The sequence below is a fragment of the Lasioglossum baleicum genome, chromosome 19 (assembly GCF_051020765.1).
Source record: "Lasioglossum baleicum chromosome 19, iyLasBale1, whole genome shotgun sequence".
NCBI classification, from domain to species: domain Eukaryota; kingdom Metazoa; phylum Arthropoda; class Insecta; order Hymenoptera; family Halictidae; genus Lasioglossum; species Lasioglossum baleicum.
The window spans coordinates 2373142-2391092 of NC_134947.1; positions in this window are offsets into that span (position 1 = coordinate 2373142).

Consider the following 17951-nt stretch of genomic DNA (forward strand, 5'->3'; position numbering starts at 1 on the left):
GGGATATGGCAATTATTATTAGTGCATAACTATGTGTTGACAAATGTGAACAGTGATTGTGAGTGTGGAGAAATTTCAAGTCATCTGTGTGAAATAAACATACGAATTATTTATCGATTCGAAAGTGAAAGTTAAATTCTGGATCGTCGACTTGACCGCGCATCCCTTAGGCCTTCTACCACCGGCAGTGCAGTTCGTCGACCTGGCCGTACGTCCCTTGGCTTTCGGTACTGCCGTATACCTGAAGACATCTGTGCAGTTCGTCACCGAGTGACCCAGTGACACACATTTCGAAGCAGCAAATGGTTTTACGGCTGAATACGTGAGTTTTTAATACAATCAGTTTCTGTTTCTTCTCTTTTTTTACGATTGTCTCGTAAACCAAAGCCAACCGCCAAATAGAGTAAAGAGAAATGTTGTTCAGAATAATGGTCTTGACCACATATCCAAAGCTCATAGAAATCGGATGGAAGCTAGTAGTACATCGATCCCATGGATTTACAAGTAAAGTTTCTCGCGATAATCTCGTAAACTAAAGCCGATCGCCAAAAAATCTAAAGAGAAATGTTGTTCAGAATAATGATCTTGACCACATATCCAAAGCTCATTGAAATCGGAGAGCATTCACATAATCGAGAAACTCTTGTTCGTTGCGATGTCACGGCGTACCACCGACACTCGCTTGCCGGCGTGGCGCGGCGCGGCGGCCCAGGGCGCGCTCTGATTGGTCCGTGTTTTTCGTTAATAACTCCTAAACAAAGCCGCAGCTGACATTGGTGCAAAGGAAAATGTCTCTTAGAATGGTCTCAGGAACCTCCCATTTCCGGGACTTACACTTAGTTTGGGACACCCTGTATATATAACAATGTAATATACGTGAAACGTAAGAAAATACGAGCGAGCTCGAACAAAATATGTATAACAATGTAATATGTGTGAAACGTAAGAAAAGACACGAGCAAGCTCGAACAAAATATGTATAATAATTAATATATGCGTGAAACGTAAGAAAATACGAGCGAGCTCGAACAAAATATGTATAACAATGTAATATGTGTGAAACGTAAGAAAAGACACGAGCAAGCTCGAACAGAATATGTATAATAATTAATATATGCGTGAAACGTAAGAAAATACGAGCGAGCTCGAACAAAATACATATAAATCAATATAATTAGAAATGGTAAGATGCAATACGACCTGTATCCCGTGAATAATCCGTAAATGAAACAGAGTCCGAAAACGCGAGAAAATGACTGAGCTCGACTGAAGACGCTAGAGAACTGGAAGGTAGAAATTCCGAAACTGGAAGAGAGTCTGAACTGTGTGAAATTCGGAACTAGAAGAGAGTCTGAACTAGAAGAGGGCGATTCGCGCGATTTCGTCTTATTTATAATGAGAGCGCGGACCATAGGGATTCGGTGAACCGTGAAGTTCTTTGTCTCGATCGTACGAGGTACGGACGAATATGTTATTGCCGAATGTATACTTTTCGCTGTTTAAACAGGACAGCGGTTTAGATGTACGTACACCTGTACTCGCGGTGCCATGCTGGCGTTCGCTTGTACCGGTGACTATCGCGTCTTTTCCGATTCCCTACGTTTGCGCTCGCGGGGACATGTATACATATACAGGGTGTTTACCTACAGGTGGGAGAAAATTTAAGGGGTGATTCTCGACGATAATATAAAACGAAAATGAAGAATAAAAAAATTGCGATTTCGGCTTCGTTATTTAGTTATTAACAATTAAAAATCCGCCTAAAATGCTGCAACACTTCTAACAAAAGTATACGCTGCGTACGTCAGACAGGCGCGCGACAGTCTCGTATCAAGTGACAAACGCATGCATACCTTGGTTCTCATTTGGGGCTCCAGCGAGGTGAAAATGTTTAAAAAATCGGTGGACGACATTGAACCTATCTACTCGTTAAAATCCACAAGGGCATTTTTAATATCCGCCCTATGGAATTATCGAGTAGAAGGGGTCAATGCCCTTTCACTTTTAAATTCTTCTCACACATATCCACAAATCCTTATCCTGCACTATAATTGTTCATAACACCGTACCTAATATACTGGAATAAACGCTCTAGCACTATTTACAATATCATACACACGCACTACGAGTTTACAGAGTCATGCGATTTCTGCGAACGGAAATCTTCGACGCGTCCGAGAAGAATCATCCGTACAAGCTAGCATCTGTATGCACACTGATTCAAGACAGCTGATGAGGTCGATGTCAGATCGATAAAACAAATGAAGATCTACAGCAAACTACCGCCCAAACATCGCGCGTTGCTATACCAATACATTGTCTATCCTGTTTTCACGAATTTCGTGATTCTTTCTCATTCTGTCTGTGACCGCGAAATATCTCATGTGTGTGCATTGACCACATTAGCTGTCTTGAATCAGTGTGCATACAGATACTAGCTTGTACGGACGATTCTTCTCGGACGCGTCGAAGATTTCCGTTCGCAGAAATCGCATGACTCTGTAAACTCGTAGTGCGTGTGTATGATATTGTAAATAGTGCTAGAGCGTTTATTCCAGTATATTAGGTACGGTGTTATGAACAATTATAGTGCAGGATAAGGATTTGTGGATATGTGTGAGAAGAATTTAAAAGTGACAGGGCATTGACCCCTTCTACTCGATAATTCCATAGGGCGGATATTAAAAATGCCCTTGTGGATTTTAACGAGTAGGTAGGTTTATTGTCGTCCACCGATTTTTTAAACATTTTCACCTCGCTGGAGCCCCAAATGAGAACCAAGGTATGCATGCGTTTGTCACTTGATACGAGACTGTCGCGCGCCTGTCTGACGTACGCAACGTATACTTTTGTTAGAAGTGTTGCAGCATTTTAGGAGGATTTTTAATTGTTAATAACTAAATAACGAAGCCGAAATCGCAATTTTTTTATTCTTCATTTTCGTCTTATATTATCGTCGAGAATCACCCCTTAAATTTTCTCCCACCTGTAGGTAAACACCCTGTATATATGCACGTAAGATATATATATGTATACTGTCACAGCGTTTATTTCCCTGCGAACAGAGAGATAACCGCCTTCGAGAAGTTATGGCCTTGCGACCGGGCCACGCTCGGTCGCGCGACACGTGGTCCTCTCGAGACAAAAGATCTTCGCAGATTCGAACGGAACGACAAAATTGTACACGAAGTGAACGGGCGCCAGGTACGATACCGTACCACGCTAAACTCTCGAACGATTCGCTCGGTCTTCAAATTGACGTCGAATCTGCGAACATCGTTTGGGCCGGTGACGGCCGCGAACGGGTCCAGGGAACCACGTGAGGAAAGGAAAGGGGCATTCCCCGCGACGGGAACGTTTCTCACGAGGAATGAAATTATTCGGTAGTTCTCGGGCAAAATCTCGTCGTTTATTAAAACGAGGTGGTCATACAATCCGCCGGCCGATGCCGGCGGTAGTCAATAGATTTGCCGGCGCGAACACGAAAGTGACGGCGGATGTTCGGCCGATCGCGCGGAATAATTTCGATCGCGTCGAGCTCGGTCGTCACAGGACTTCGCGTGAAGTTACAAGCCACGAGGGCACGAGTTCGACCGAGCTCCAGTGACGTACGCGTTCCTAGTTCGAGACTGGGCGAAACGTGCGAACGGTGAACGATACGAAACGAATACGGCGCGTTATCCTCCCGAGGAACAATCCGAGGGCAACCCGAAGAATTACCGGGCAAATATCGTGGGTCCCGAATAGCTCGTGCACGAGGATTCGGCGACACACGATCCGCGGCCTCGCGAGCCTCTCAGGAGAGTGACTCCTGGTCAACGGTAAACGCGGGGAAACACGCGGTACACCGCGGTACGAACTTTCGCGAACTCAAATAACGTCCCCGAACCAACACGAACTGGTCACAATATTATCGAAATAAAGCCTGACCGGCACTTACCAATATCGCTGTAATGGCGGCAGTCGCAAAATACTTTTTGAATCGCGGTCTAAGGTTCGCACGTCTTTACTAATTGTAGTCCTTCGACCCAGTGGCCCAGTTCGAGATGGTTCGGAACACGGAAGCGAGTATTCCCCCCACTCTCGTCTTCGGCGACGCTCGGGCCAATCACGTTGTTTCTGGGCGCAGGGACGACTCGATGACATGTCGGCCCGGGACTTCGGTATTTTCTATTTTCCGAAGCCCGGCCAATATAAGGCGGTTAGTCGGCATCCATGGATCCGAGCCGTTCCGGTGTAGCTCTCATGGCATTTTCCGGATGAGACGTCGACGAGGGTAGACTGCTGATCGTCCTTATGTTTAACAGCCACGTCGCTTTCTCCGGGTTGACAGATCCGGGCTCGGTCCAATCCTCGCCGTCTTCCTCGCCAGCGGCGCCCTGTGATTGGTGTTCCGAGCGTCTCCGCTTGCGGCCTTCCGCCAATCGGCGGCCGGAGACAGGTATCGGGCTCCTCGCCGATTTCGGTGGTTTCTGAAAACTCTTGTCGGGACATTCAAATGCGATAATTCTATTCTCTGGGCGTTCGGATGTCCCAGGGAGAGCGCTCGTTATAACCGTTTCGTTATTATGCCGCTTTTCAGTGACCCGGTCTTCCGCTTAATGTTCGGAGTAACGTAGGTTGAATCTGCCACGTCACAATACATATCGTCGTATACGGATTTTAACCGCGATTTTCGGTTTGAAACTTTATGAAGGGGATATATATACACTTACATATACAGGGTGTCTCAAAATTAGGTCCGGAGCCGAAAATGGGAGGTTCCTGAGATCATTTCAAGCGACATTTTCCTTTGAAAAAATGTCGTCCGCGGCTTCGTTAACGAGTTATTAACGAAAAACACGGACCAATCAGAGCGCGAGCTAGACGCGTGCAGCCCGGCGCGCCGGCAGCCGAGTGTCGGTGGCACGCCGCGATGTCGTAACGAACAAAAGTTTCTCGATGATGTGAATCCTCACCAATTTCGATAAGCTTTGGATATGTTGTCAATACCATGATTCTGAACAACATTTCCCTTCACAGTTTCTGTCGATCGGCTTTAGTTTACGACATTATTGTAAAAATTTGTAATTGTAAATCGATCGATGTACATAGTATTTCCTCGCCGATGTCGATGAGCTTCATTTCAAAGGAAAAAGATATTTAAAACATCGAATTTATAACATATTTCAAAGTCATCGAAATCGGTGAGGACCCACATCATCGGCAACTTTACCCGAACGATAGAAGAAGCACAAACTTATTGAATTAAAAACTCACTTGTAACGAGTCCGAATTCTCGTCACAACCGGATCTCTCCCTCGTTGCTGAATGGCTCGCCGAGCCAGGGTTCGCGGCGAGGGAAGCGGACGGGAGACGGTAGTTCGGGCGAGGTATGAAATAAACAGAACACGCGACGTAACTTTTACGTCTCACAGGGCCGCGGTTCGCGAAGATTGCTGATAGCGTTCGCGGGTGCACGCGCGCGGATTCGCGGTTCGCGGATCTGTCGGTCGACGACGGAAAACGGCTCGTCGCGGCAGGTACGGATTTTCCGCGACGGCTCGTCGACTTACTCGGATACGGGAACCGGCGGCTCGCGGCAACAGGTATTCGGAATCGGTCAGGACGGTTCGTGGGAACGGTGACGGGAACTTCGGCGCGAAGTTAACGGATTCGTTCGACGGCACGTTGAACGGACGAGGATACAACGGCGCGTTGCAAAAGATGTCTCGACGGCTCGTGGAGACGGCGACGGGAACTTCGGCGCGAAGTTAAACGGATTCGTTCGACGGCACGTTGAACGGGCGAGGATACAACGGCGCGTTGCAAAAGGTGTCTCGACGGCACGTGGAGACGGCGACAGGAACTTCGGCGCGAAGTTAACGGATTCGTTCGACGGCACGTGGAACGGGCGAGGATACAACGGCGCGTTGCAAAAGGTGTCTCGACGGCACGTGGAGACGGCGACGGGAACTTCGGCGCGAAGTTAACGGATTCGTTCGACGGCACGTGGAACGGGCGAGGATACAACGGCGCGTTGCAAAAGGTGTCTCGACGGCACGTGGAGACGGCGACGGGAACTTCGGCGCGAAGTTAAACGGAAGATTCGTTCGACGGCGCGTTGAACGGACGGGGATACAACGGCGTGTTGCACGGGGAACAGGAACGGTCGGGATCAGGGTCTTGACGGCTCGTCAGGGTAAGGCGCTTACCAGGGTTCCAGTCGACCAAGCGGCTCGCCTGCTGGACTCGGAAAGAGAGCGTGTCGCCTTCCGCGCTGCCTTTTATAGGCAAATTCGGTGATTACTGCGGGGTGCGCGGGTTGCGGTGCGTTACGCGGCGTCTGTCTCGAGGCGCGAAAGCGCGGGAAGGTGCGTAGCGATATGTCGCGCCTGGTTTCGAGGCGTGACATCGCGCGTTGCGGGTTCGGTTTCGGTCGGGATTGTTCGGCGTGCTTCGGCAATACGCGAGTCTTCGCGTTAGTAGCAGAGCTGTACTGAGCCCGCTGTACAGGTCTGCTACACCCCCCTCCCTCTTCGGGGCGACGAACGAGCGGCAGTGAGACCTTTTATTGAAAAGAAGCAGAATTACATAGTATATCCTTACAAGCTAGCGCAGTCGTAACCTAGGGTACGGGGTCAGGTTAGACAATACACACAGAAATCCGGGATAAACGGCACGTTTATTGGGCTCCTAAGCGGAGGTTCTCACCCGGCTTATAAACTTTGGTATTGCATAAACCTCTTAACTAGGTATCACAAAATCTTATTCTTATGTCTATCAGTCGTTAACAAAAATCGTGCCAACCCGGCTCGGGCGTGGGTGGCTGTCAGTCTTATGACTCGATTGCGGCGGCGAGAAGAAAATAGGAAAAAATGAAAAAGAAACTATTCTTGCAGCTTGCGCGCGTGAAAACAAGGTCGGTCGGTTGAGCATGAGACGAGAGAGAAAAAGAAAAAAAATAAGAAGAACTGTCGGTTCCGGTCGGACCGGATGGCCCTCTCGTGCTCGCGTATTTGTACTCGGTTAATACTATACGGTGCTTATGAACTATTTGTGTATACGTGTATCAAAATAGTATTAGTAATACTGTAACTAGTCTAGCCTATGCGTAACAAAATAACCGAGTTAAACCGGTTACGTATAAATATCTGCACGCTAAATTACGCGGAACTAGAACTAGATAGGAAAACAAAACGCGGTTGAGGGCGATCGCGGCGCGCGATCTCTAATTTGGTGCGATGGCATCCCGTCGCTTACACCGTCGCAGGTGGCCGTTCTTCTTAAAGAAGAGGATCCACCTCTCTTCCGGGGTGGATGCCCGGTACTGCCCCGTTTTCACGTAGTACTCGGGTACTTCCACTCGGCGGCCCGTCGGCAGCTGGTACCACGCGGTGGTACCGGGTACGGATTTCCCATCGTACGGCAAGGACGGTGGTGCGCCGGGGAGGCGTTCCCCGGAAGGTTCTGGTCGGCCTCCGTTGCCTGGTTGCTCCGTCCAAGCCTGTATGGGTTGCTGCTGTCGCGGCGCCTCAGGTCTCCGCGGTGTTGACAGCTTCGGAGGGGTGGCTTTGACGGCCACTGACGGTCCTGGTGGTGCGTCGGCGCGACCCACCCCAGACACGGTGACTGGCGGTCGTGGTGCCGTCGTCCTTGGTGCCGGTTTCTTCGTTACCGGAGGTGTAGGAACCGTGGCGTCTGGTCCGGTCAGGTCCACGAGGAGTAATTGTTTGGCGCCTTGGGGCGCCGTTAGTCGCCCCTGGCGTGGCCCCTTCGTCCTCTGGCGACCCGACTTGGTTGGCGGCGCCACCACGCTGTCCCACCAGGCGGCAGGCTCGGTCGGTCTCCCCGAGCACGGAGCCGGGTCGAATGGCCCCACAGTGGTGTGCTCGGTATTACCCGATGGTCCAGGGACGGTGGTCGGCGGACTGGTGATAGCCGGGCTGCGTTTCTTCGCGGCCTCTTCCAGTTCGGCCTTGCGCTTGAGCAGGGCCGGGAGCCACGTTACCGGTCGTACGGACCGTACTCGCGGGCCGCTACGGCGATAAGGCGACGGTCCCGCTGGCCTCGGAGGTTGTGCTGCGGCTGGTTGGGCTGCCAACTCGACGCGCCCTGGCTGCTCGACGGTTGGCTCGGCCGTGTGTTGTCCAGCCGTCGGTGGTGCCGGCACTGTGGTAGTTGTGGTGTCCCCGGTCGGCTCGACCGGTGAGGCCTCCAAATCTGGCAGCTGGAACGTCGGCGTTCGGGGCCTCTCGTCGGTGTTCGGCTCCTCCAGCAGGTCTGCTAATTCCTGGACCCAGGGCTCCATGCTGTTTTGCTGCTTCGTTTCTAATGCCTGCCAGGGATCAAGAAAAGAAATGCTCTGGGTTATTTTACGGGGTCGGCCTCGGCGACGAGGGGCTGGTACGTTGGCGGGGTCGGGGGGTGGTGGAGAGGGGCTGCTTGGTTCCGTATCCATCCCAGCATGGGTCGCGGCTCGCGTTTCGGAGTTCGGTTCCACCGCAGGTTTTAAATCCTGGACATGGATGTGGCGTGTCCACTTTCGGTTATCGCCCCGTAAATCGACAATGACTGGAGACACGATTTTTCCGACGGTGTACGGGCCGCTGTATTTTGGCGCGAGCTTCGCGTTGACTCCGGCAGCTTTGTCCGACAGCGTATGTTCGCGTTTCCAGACGCGGTCTCCGACGGCTGGGCGCCAGTCGCGATGTCGGAGGTCGTAGTACTTTGCTTGCCGTCCGAATGCACGTGCTAAGTGCACTTTCGCGAGCTCCTGCGCGTCCTGGAGGTTCTTCCAACGTTGTTTAGGCGCCTCATTCGGATCTTCGGTCGACGATTGTCCCGGTGTGCGGAGTTCTCTTCCTTGGTTGAGGTACGCCGGACTGTACCCGGTCGACTCATGCCAGGCGGTGTTGATGGCAAATCGGGCTTCTTCGATCTTCTCGTCCCACTGGTTGTGCCGGGCGCCGGTGTATTGAGCGAGCATCGTTTTCACGACTCTATTGGCTCGTTCAACCGGGTTGCAGTGGGGCGAGTACGGCGGTGTCTTCCGGTGGATAGTTCCGGCGGCCTCAAGCAGGGCGGTGAGCGGTCCCCCGATGAACTGGCGACCGTTGTCGGTGATGGCCACCTCAGGGGCCCCGTGACGGAGAATGACTTCCCTCTGGATTGCGGCGGCGACGGCGGAGCTGGTGGCCTTTCAGCCGTAAATCCATTTGACTACCACATACAACCACCACACTTTGGAGACACCGATGGAGTGCGATCTCCATCAGTCGCGATAATACGCGCCGGCTACTTTGTATTCGCTGCCGAGTCGTCGGCACCCCAGTCGAATCGTTTAATAAACATCCTGCTAGCCGAAACGTTGTTTATTCCTTGTGTGAAAACCTTCCCGTCGCGGGGAACGTCTCGTGTTCTCCCGACGTAGAATCCTGCGCCCTCGCGAGAGCTATTCAGAATTCGTTTGCTACGTCACAGCCTCGAGAGTCCAACCGCGTTACGCTTTCGTGTTTAGATTACGATTCTTTCGTGTGACACCTTCAGGTGTCTGGCGCCCGAAATTGCATCAAGTTTGATTTTCCAATAAAGAGACTGTGAGCGTATTTTGTCCCGAGAGGACCACGCATCGCGCGGCCGAGCGTGGCCCGGCGTCTCGCCTGTAAATTCTCGGTGTCGCTATTCATCGTTCGACCATCCATACGAAAAGTTAAGAAATCGACGTGACAAATTTGGCGCCCGAACAGGGACTTCTCACAGTAAATTTAACCTGTGTGAGGGATTTTGGGATACTTTTGTGTTAGGAATACGTCGAAGACGCGAGGCTCGCACAAGGAAAGTTTATTTTCTCAATCGCTGCCGTTCGAGCAGATTTCGGACGCGATCGGTACCGAGACGGCGAACACGCGTTGAAAAACTTGTTTACGACAGCCACTAGCTATTACGAGCCAACGAGCATTGAATTGATTATTGTGTACTCTTGCCATTACTATTGTTTTGATTATTGTGTATTATTGCCATTTATATTGTTCTAATTTTGGTATGCCACTGAACAATCTTTCCGACAACAGAGGTTGAATGTCGTTCCAATCACTGAATTCGAGGAAAGATTGTTGATTTTGAAGAATTATTATTCTATTATATTTCATACGAGCCATTCAAGGGTATTTCCAAAGACATTGATTGAATTGTCATGCCGATCAGTGATTCCGAGGAAATATTCTTACTTTAATAAATTATTATTGAAAACATTTTCATTGCTGCCTTCAAACCTTACCGAATTATTATTGGAAAATTTTTTTTTCTTTCTGTGGTTCTCAACAGTTGATGGAATTGAATGGCTCTGGTAAAATTTTGAACCGAGAACCCCCTAATATAAAATTTTGAACAGTGGCTTATAATTTTTTTTAATTGTTGCACTTGTGATATTTTTAATCTGGTTATTATTTATTGCCCTCTGATATTTATGAATTGTTATTGATTTTATGTTTTTCTGTTGTTCTTCTCTCTGTTCTATTTATTCTGTCTGTTTTATTCTCGTTGTTACTTCTATTTATTCTCTAATTTATTGCAATTTCTTGTTTTTGCCGTCCTTTTGTTAATTTAATTCTTCTAGTCCTTTTGTTTTGTCGTTTCATTGTGTCGAGTTCAAATTCAATTGTACAAATTAGTTTTATTATTTGTTATTATTTATTTACTTTGTTGATTTTGAATTGTACATATATTTTTTTCTCGGATCGATTTTGAAATTTCTCCTTGCTACTCTCTGTTACTTCTTTTTCTAAGACTCGTCTTTTCCTTTTCTTTTCAATTTCGATGCTACATTTTTAAGTTGTGCAACAATTGCTCGTCATTAATTTTTTTTTGCTGCCGAATACTAACTATGGTTTCATTACTGATTTCTGATCATATAAATCGTGTTCGGTGACTGCGGTACCAGCCCTGCGTTTACGCGTGGAGGGTGGTCCCAGGAACCATATTATTTATTGTTTTGTTGTCAATGGTGATGGAAGGTACCCCTTTGAGTCCTAGTGCTGTCGTACCTTGTGTTCTTGTTGAAACTACCTCCCCAAATTATTCGCTGCCTTGAATTATCGAAGCCGGTTGCGAACATATTATTCGCTGCCTTAGCTTATTGTCGCTAGTTACGAAAAAGTATTTGCTGCCCTGATTTATTGTTGTATTTTCGCGAAGAATAAGTCGCTGCCTTGACGAAGGAGTGATTTATCATACCGAGAGTCGCTTAAGGGCGATCCGGGACATAGGGTAGACAAAATCGGTAAAAATTTGAAGGATTACTTTCTTATTGTTTTGCGAGGGTCAAAAATTTATGACTGTACAAAAGCTGGGGACGGCTAAATTCCCAATAACGTTTCGCTGCCGGGAAAGCCAGGTCATTCGAGAGTCACCCGGCCGAGATGAGAGTTCCTTTGTTCGTTAGAGAGGTTTAGCGGGGCCATATGGTCGAGACACCCGGTCAGGGCCATAAGGGCTAACATAAACAGTTCGCGTTTACAATCTTAATAACGAAAAGAACTGAGTCGTATTTGGGAAGCTATGGATACTACGTTAAAACCAGACAGCGAAGATCAGTGGGACTACCATTCCCTTTTTGATGATGATACCGAGGAAAATGCCGTTAATTTGAATACGCCGGATTCGGAAAAAGAGGGGGCCGCGAGTGACCGATCACGTCCGCGTAACGTTAAACTCACGGTGCCCATGTTAAAGAACGGGAAACTCGCGCCACCCCCGCCTAATACAAAACGGAATTCTTCGCTGCCGGGCATCTCCAAGGGTTCTCAGGGTCCCCCTCAAACTCGGACATACCAGGAAATGTACTGTCGGGGCACACCGATTTCGGAAATAATTAGAAGATGGCAAATAAAGTTCAAAGGAGCGCCCGGAGAGGACTCGGAAGCCTTTCTGGAGCGACTCTCAAGACGTCGCCGGTATGGCAACATACCGGACGAATACTTGCTTCGCTGCCTGTTAGAATGTTTTGAAGGCACCGCGGCCCACTGGTACGAGGTGAGGGAGACCAAATTCCGAACTTGGAACGATTTTACCTCCGCGTTTCGAAAATTTTTCGGGGACCCGGAATACCCAGACACGCTGTTAAGAAATATTAAAGACCGCGCACAGGGCGAAAACGAGCCATTAAGGGACTATATAATCAGCATGCGCGGAATGTTCGAGCGATTAGATCCACCGTGGCGAGAGGAGAAAATGATTAGGAGAACGTATTGGGGCGCGAAACCTATTTTGCGACAAGCCATAGCTATTAGCACGATAGAGTCATTCGATCATTTGGAGGAAGCTTTAATTGAGGCCGAGAAAGAATCCGACGTAGAAAAATTAAAAAGAAATCCGAAACCCTCCGAAATGGCACATCCGACATTTGGCTACGATCCGAATCGGTATAGTTCCCAGAAACCGCAAGGGAGAGGGAAAGCCGGAGACGTCGAATTCTTGAATGCAATTGCGCCCACAAGTGAAGGGGAGGGGCAAGATACCCGCAATCTCGCACCCCAAAATACTCACGCTGGGATAGCAAAACGGGACTTTTCAGCTTCGCGCGCGAATTATTCAGCTGCCGGGCGAAATAGGAACGATGCCTACCGCGTAGAAACGAGGGGAAGGTGGTCGCAACCCCCGCCTTCGCGCCAAACGACAACTCCAGCTACCGGAGACGGGCCAAAATCACCGTCACGCGACAAACAACGTGTGAGGGTGAAACCCGAAATGGAATGTTGGAATTGTCGAAAAATAGGGCATAGATCACGAGATTGCCGGGAGGAACCCCAGGTGCACTGTTATCAATGCGGGGCCCCGGAAGTAACGGTAAAAATCTGCCGAAGATGTAATCGATATTCGGGAAATGGATGGAGGGGTCGCTCAACAAGGCCGGAGAGACCACCCCCGAAATAGTATCGGCCCGCGTGAAAACAAACGAGGAAAGATCGAAACCGCCGTTATTAACCATTAAAGCTTCTATTGATTCGCTGCCGGTAGACGCCCTGATAGACTCGGGTTCGTCTATTACGTTCATTAGTCGAGAAGTAATAGAGCAGCTTAATAGCGCTGCCGTCAAGGTGGAAAACACGGAAAAACCGTGTTACTTTCTCCTCGCCACGGGGACAATTGATAAGGCTCAAGAAAAAGCTCAATTTCGCGTAAGAATAGGAACCAAGGAACAGAAAATCTCGGCCAGGGTGTTAGATAATCTCGTGACTCCTCTCTTATTAGGAACGGATGCGATTGCATTATTTGGAATAGTCGCGGAATTTCACAATGCCACTTGGTATTTTGCGTCCAATCCGGAGGAAAAATTCCCCTTCGACGACCCAAACCCAACCACCGTATGCTGCGGCTTACAGACTTTGGTAGCTACTGAAAAACAACAATTGGAAACCTTCCTCCAGACTGAGTTGCCAGAATTCGAGAAAATGAAAGGCTTGACCGATTTGATCAGCCACAAAATAGACGTGGGGGACCACCCGCCAATTAAACAGAGATATTATGCCGTCTCTCCTAAAGTTCAGGAGGCAATTTATAAGGAGGTGGATACCCTATTGGCAGACGGCATAATTGAACCATCTAATAGTGGCTGGTCAAGTCCCATAGTCATGGTCAAGAAACCAAACGGAAAATACAGATTCTGCTTGGATTTTAGGAAAGTCAACGAAGTCTCAAGGAAGGATGCTTATCCGCTGCCGTTAATGACCCAGATCTTAGACAAACTGCGAACGGCAAGGTACATCTCAACCCTAGGTTTGAGTCAAGCGTATTTTCAAATTCCACTCGAACAGAATAGTCGCGAAATCACAGCTTTCACAGTGGCCGGGAAAGGTCTGTTTCAATTTCGTCGCATGCCGTACGGTCTCACGGGAGCACCAGCAACCTTCCAACGGTTGCTGGATCGATTGATAGGGCCAGAGATGGAGCCCCACGTATTCGCATATTTAGATGACATAATAATAGTAACGAAAACTTTTGACGAACATTTGGAATGGTTAAAACTCGTGCTAGATCGTATAAAGGCTGCCGGCCTTATAATAAACCCGGACAAATGTGAATTCTGTCGCACCGAGGTCCGCTACTTAGGGTTCGTAGTAAGCAAGGAAGGGTTGAAGGTAGATTCGGAAAAGATCCAACCTATTCTGACATATCCGGTGCCGAAAAACGTTAAACAAGTGCGGCGATTCTTGGGCATGGCCTCCTGGTACAGGCGGTTTATTCCAGGATTCGCAACACTAGCAGAACCTTTAAACAACCTTTTGCGAAAGAATCGGGAATGGGTATGGACGGACGGACAACAATCCGCCTTCGAAACCCTAAGGGATATGATCGCTGCCGCCCCAACTCTTTCTTGCCCGGAGTTTTCGTTGCCGTTCACCTTGCAAACGGATGCAAGTACAGTCGGATTAGGTGCAGTCTTGACTCAAGAAATCGAGGGAATCGAGAAAGTAATTGCCTTCGCAAGTAGATCACTTACGCTGCCGGAAAGGAAATACTCAGCTACAGAGCTGGAGTGCCTTGCAATAGTCTGGTCAGTAGAGAAATTTAGAGCTTATCTAGAGGGTTATAAATTTACAGTAATAACAGATCATAATAGCCTGCGGTGGTTGAGGAAATTACAGAACCCATCGGGTCGTTTAGCGAGATGGGCCTTGCAACTTTTAGAGTACGACTTTCAAGTCGTGTATCGGCAAGGTGCCCTAAATAGAGTGCCGGATGCACTATCACGTGCTTTCGAGGGTGTCGAAGGAGAATGAGAAGTCGCTGCCGTAATTAAACCAAAATGGTACGAAGGGAAATTCGCGGAAATAGAGAGCAACCCTGACAAATTTAGAGACTGGTGCATTAGAAGCGGGGAATTATATTATCGGAGGACAGACCCACTCATTGCGGAGATGTTGGGTCAAGATACCAATGAGTGGAAATTGGTGATCCCGGAGGAACGCAGGACCGAATTTTGCAAGAGGCCCATGACGGCCCACAAGCAGGACATTTGGGAATAGAGAAAACGTATCATAGAGTAGCGACTAGGTATTACTGGCCCGGCATGTATCGGACCACCGTGGAATATGTGAGACGCTGCACAACCTGTCAGCTAACGAAAGTGGAGCAAACACTCCCTTCCGGGCTGATGGGTCGGCGCCATATTAACATGCCGTGGTCAGTGGTCGCTGCCGATATAATGGGTCCTTTTCCGTCAAGCAAATCCGGTCATGCGTACCTCCTGGTGATGCAAGATCTGTTTACAAAATGGATCGAGTGCGCCCCGCTTCGGCGTGCAACAGGACCAAAAATTGCAGAAGCTCTAGAAAATTTGATATTTGCGCGATGGGGTACACCCGATGTACTCCTGACAGATAACGGCACTGAGTTTGCTAACAAATACCTACATCAGCTCGCCGAAGAGTATGGCATTCATATTACGACAACCCCTCCGTACCATCCGCAGGCAAATCCGGTGGAAAGAGTAAATCGCATCCTGAAAACAATGATAGTTGCGTTCTTAGAGAGGGATCATAGAGAGTGGGATATTAATCTATCGAAATTCAGATTCGCGTATAATACGGCCTATCATTCCGTATTGCAAACGTCCCCAGCCTTTTTAAACTTCGGGCGAGATCCGCGACCATTTAGATGCGTGCGTGCGGACAACGAACCACCAGTAGAGATGTTAGTAGAACCGACCGATCATTGGAAAGGTAGGGTAGCTCAGCTACAAACCTTGCGAAGTTGGGTGATAGAAAATTTAGAGAGTGCCTATAATACACAGGCAAAATATTATAATTCGCGGCATTTGGATAAAGAATTTGAGGTAGGAGATAAAGTAGTAAAACGACAGCGAGCACTTTCGTCAGCAGCTCAACATTTTGCGGCAAAACTGGTCCCCAAGTTCAGTGGACCAGTAATAATTACGAAAAAGATATCCCCAGTAGTATACTGCCTTGCTACCGAAGACGGCCGAGACTTGGGGAAAGTTCACATAAGTGACATAAAAGCGTACCTTCCATCACACGCCACAAGCACACAAGACTAATGTGCTCAAGTTTTCCCCTACAGAGTTAAAATCGCATTCGCTGCCGTAACGAGGAGCGGCAAAGTCAAGTTGCTGCCGAAGGAGAACGAAAATGGAGCTGCCGGACATCCTAAACGAAGCCCTACAGCAACTGGAGGAGACCCAAAATACACAAGGGGTCAAACAGTTCCTGAGGAAGCATCTCGAGGGAACAACTACAAGATCGGTGGCTACTCAGACCAGGCAAAACTATTTAGTAATCCCGGGTAGAGCACGCAATTGCCCACCTGAAGAGGAGGTGTGCATATCACAAGAAGACAGCTCGAGCTCTTCGTTTTTCTCACTAGAAGAGCCACTAGAGACCGAACAAAAAGGTTTAGACGATACCCTCGATGACATCCCTGAGGATATACTAAGTGAATCGGAAGAAACAATCGTGATCGCTGCCGAATCCATCCAAGACGATCAGGAGGAAACAATCGCAAGTACGGCCGTAAAGCAGAATATAGCCGAAGAGGAAGCCACTGTACCAGCTGCCGGAGAGCATCAAGCAAAAGAAGAAGATACCATCGTAATCGCTGCCGAAGAGTGGGACTCCACCAAGGAGGAGGCCACAATTATTATTGCCGAAGATGTAGACTCCACCAAGGAGGAGGCCACAATTGTTATTGCCGAAGATTTGGACTCCACCAAAGAGGAGGCCACAATTAGTACTGCCGAAGATTTGGACTCAACCGAGGAGGAGGTTACAATTATTGCTGCCGTACAATTGGACTCAACCGAGGAAAAAGCCACAGTCACGGCAGAGGAGGAACTAAACTCAACAGAGGAGGAGGTCACAATTATAGCTGCCGTAGAGGAAAACATAAATAATCAGCTAATAGGATTATGGACACCCGGACGGATGCTAGAGATCGGGGAGAAAAATGCAAAAGAAGCTAACGACTTTGAGTACGTGCACCGACATGGTATAGAAAGATTGAGACAAGAGGAGGAAGTAGAAAAAGAAAGGAAGCAGCTAGCAGAGCAAAGCCGGCAAACATTTACAGGTATAAAAATAGTGAGCCCCATTATACCACGGAGGCCGAAGCAAGCAACTATACCAAATAAACAAGTACATTGGAAGGAAAGTGTTGGATCGTGATAAGATAATTTGGAAAGAAGTTAAACAATAACAATAATGTTTATTAAACAGTTTGAACCTCCTACAACCACGTGTTCGCTTCTAGGTTAGGTACTTTCACTCTGGTTTACACACTCTCTCGTACGTTTCACACTCTGCACTGCGTCGTTCCATTCCCACTACTTTCCTGCTCGCTCACGCTCCATCTCTCTCTCACGTTCCATCTCTCTCTCACGTATTCACTCCAGAACCTTCTTCGCTCAACACACACACACACAATAAAAACAATTACACACACACACTCCCCTCTTGTTTTTATTGATTATTTACCTCTAAGACATTTTTAATATTTTTAAAGAACTTTGGTCCGCTCAAAGCTTTAGTTAAGTAATCCGCTCGCATGTTTTCGCTACGTACATGTGTTATACATATATTATTTTTCTTTACATTTTCCTTTACGAAACAGCACCTTCTATTTAACAGTTTAGATCTAGCTTTAAAGTTTCCTCCATTTGCTAGCTTCACTACATTTAAACTATCGCATTTAATTTCTTTAACTATTTCTACTTGTCCAGTTATTTCTTTTATTAGCCTGTCTAGCCAAATTACTTCTTTCACACCCTCAGTCATTGCCTCTAATTCACTTTCAGTAGAAGATAGTGCTACAATAGATTGTTTTTTACTCCTCCAGTGTATTAGATCACCATTTCTATAAACTAATAGACCTGTAAATGATTTCGCATCTTTGGTTGCATCCCATGAAGCATCCGTATCACAATCTATTCTATTTCTTGTACTCTTTTTTCCAAAACA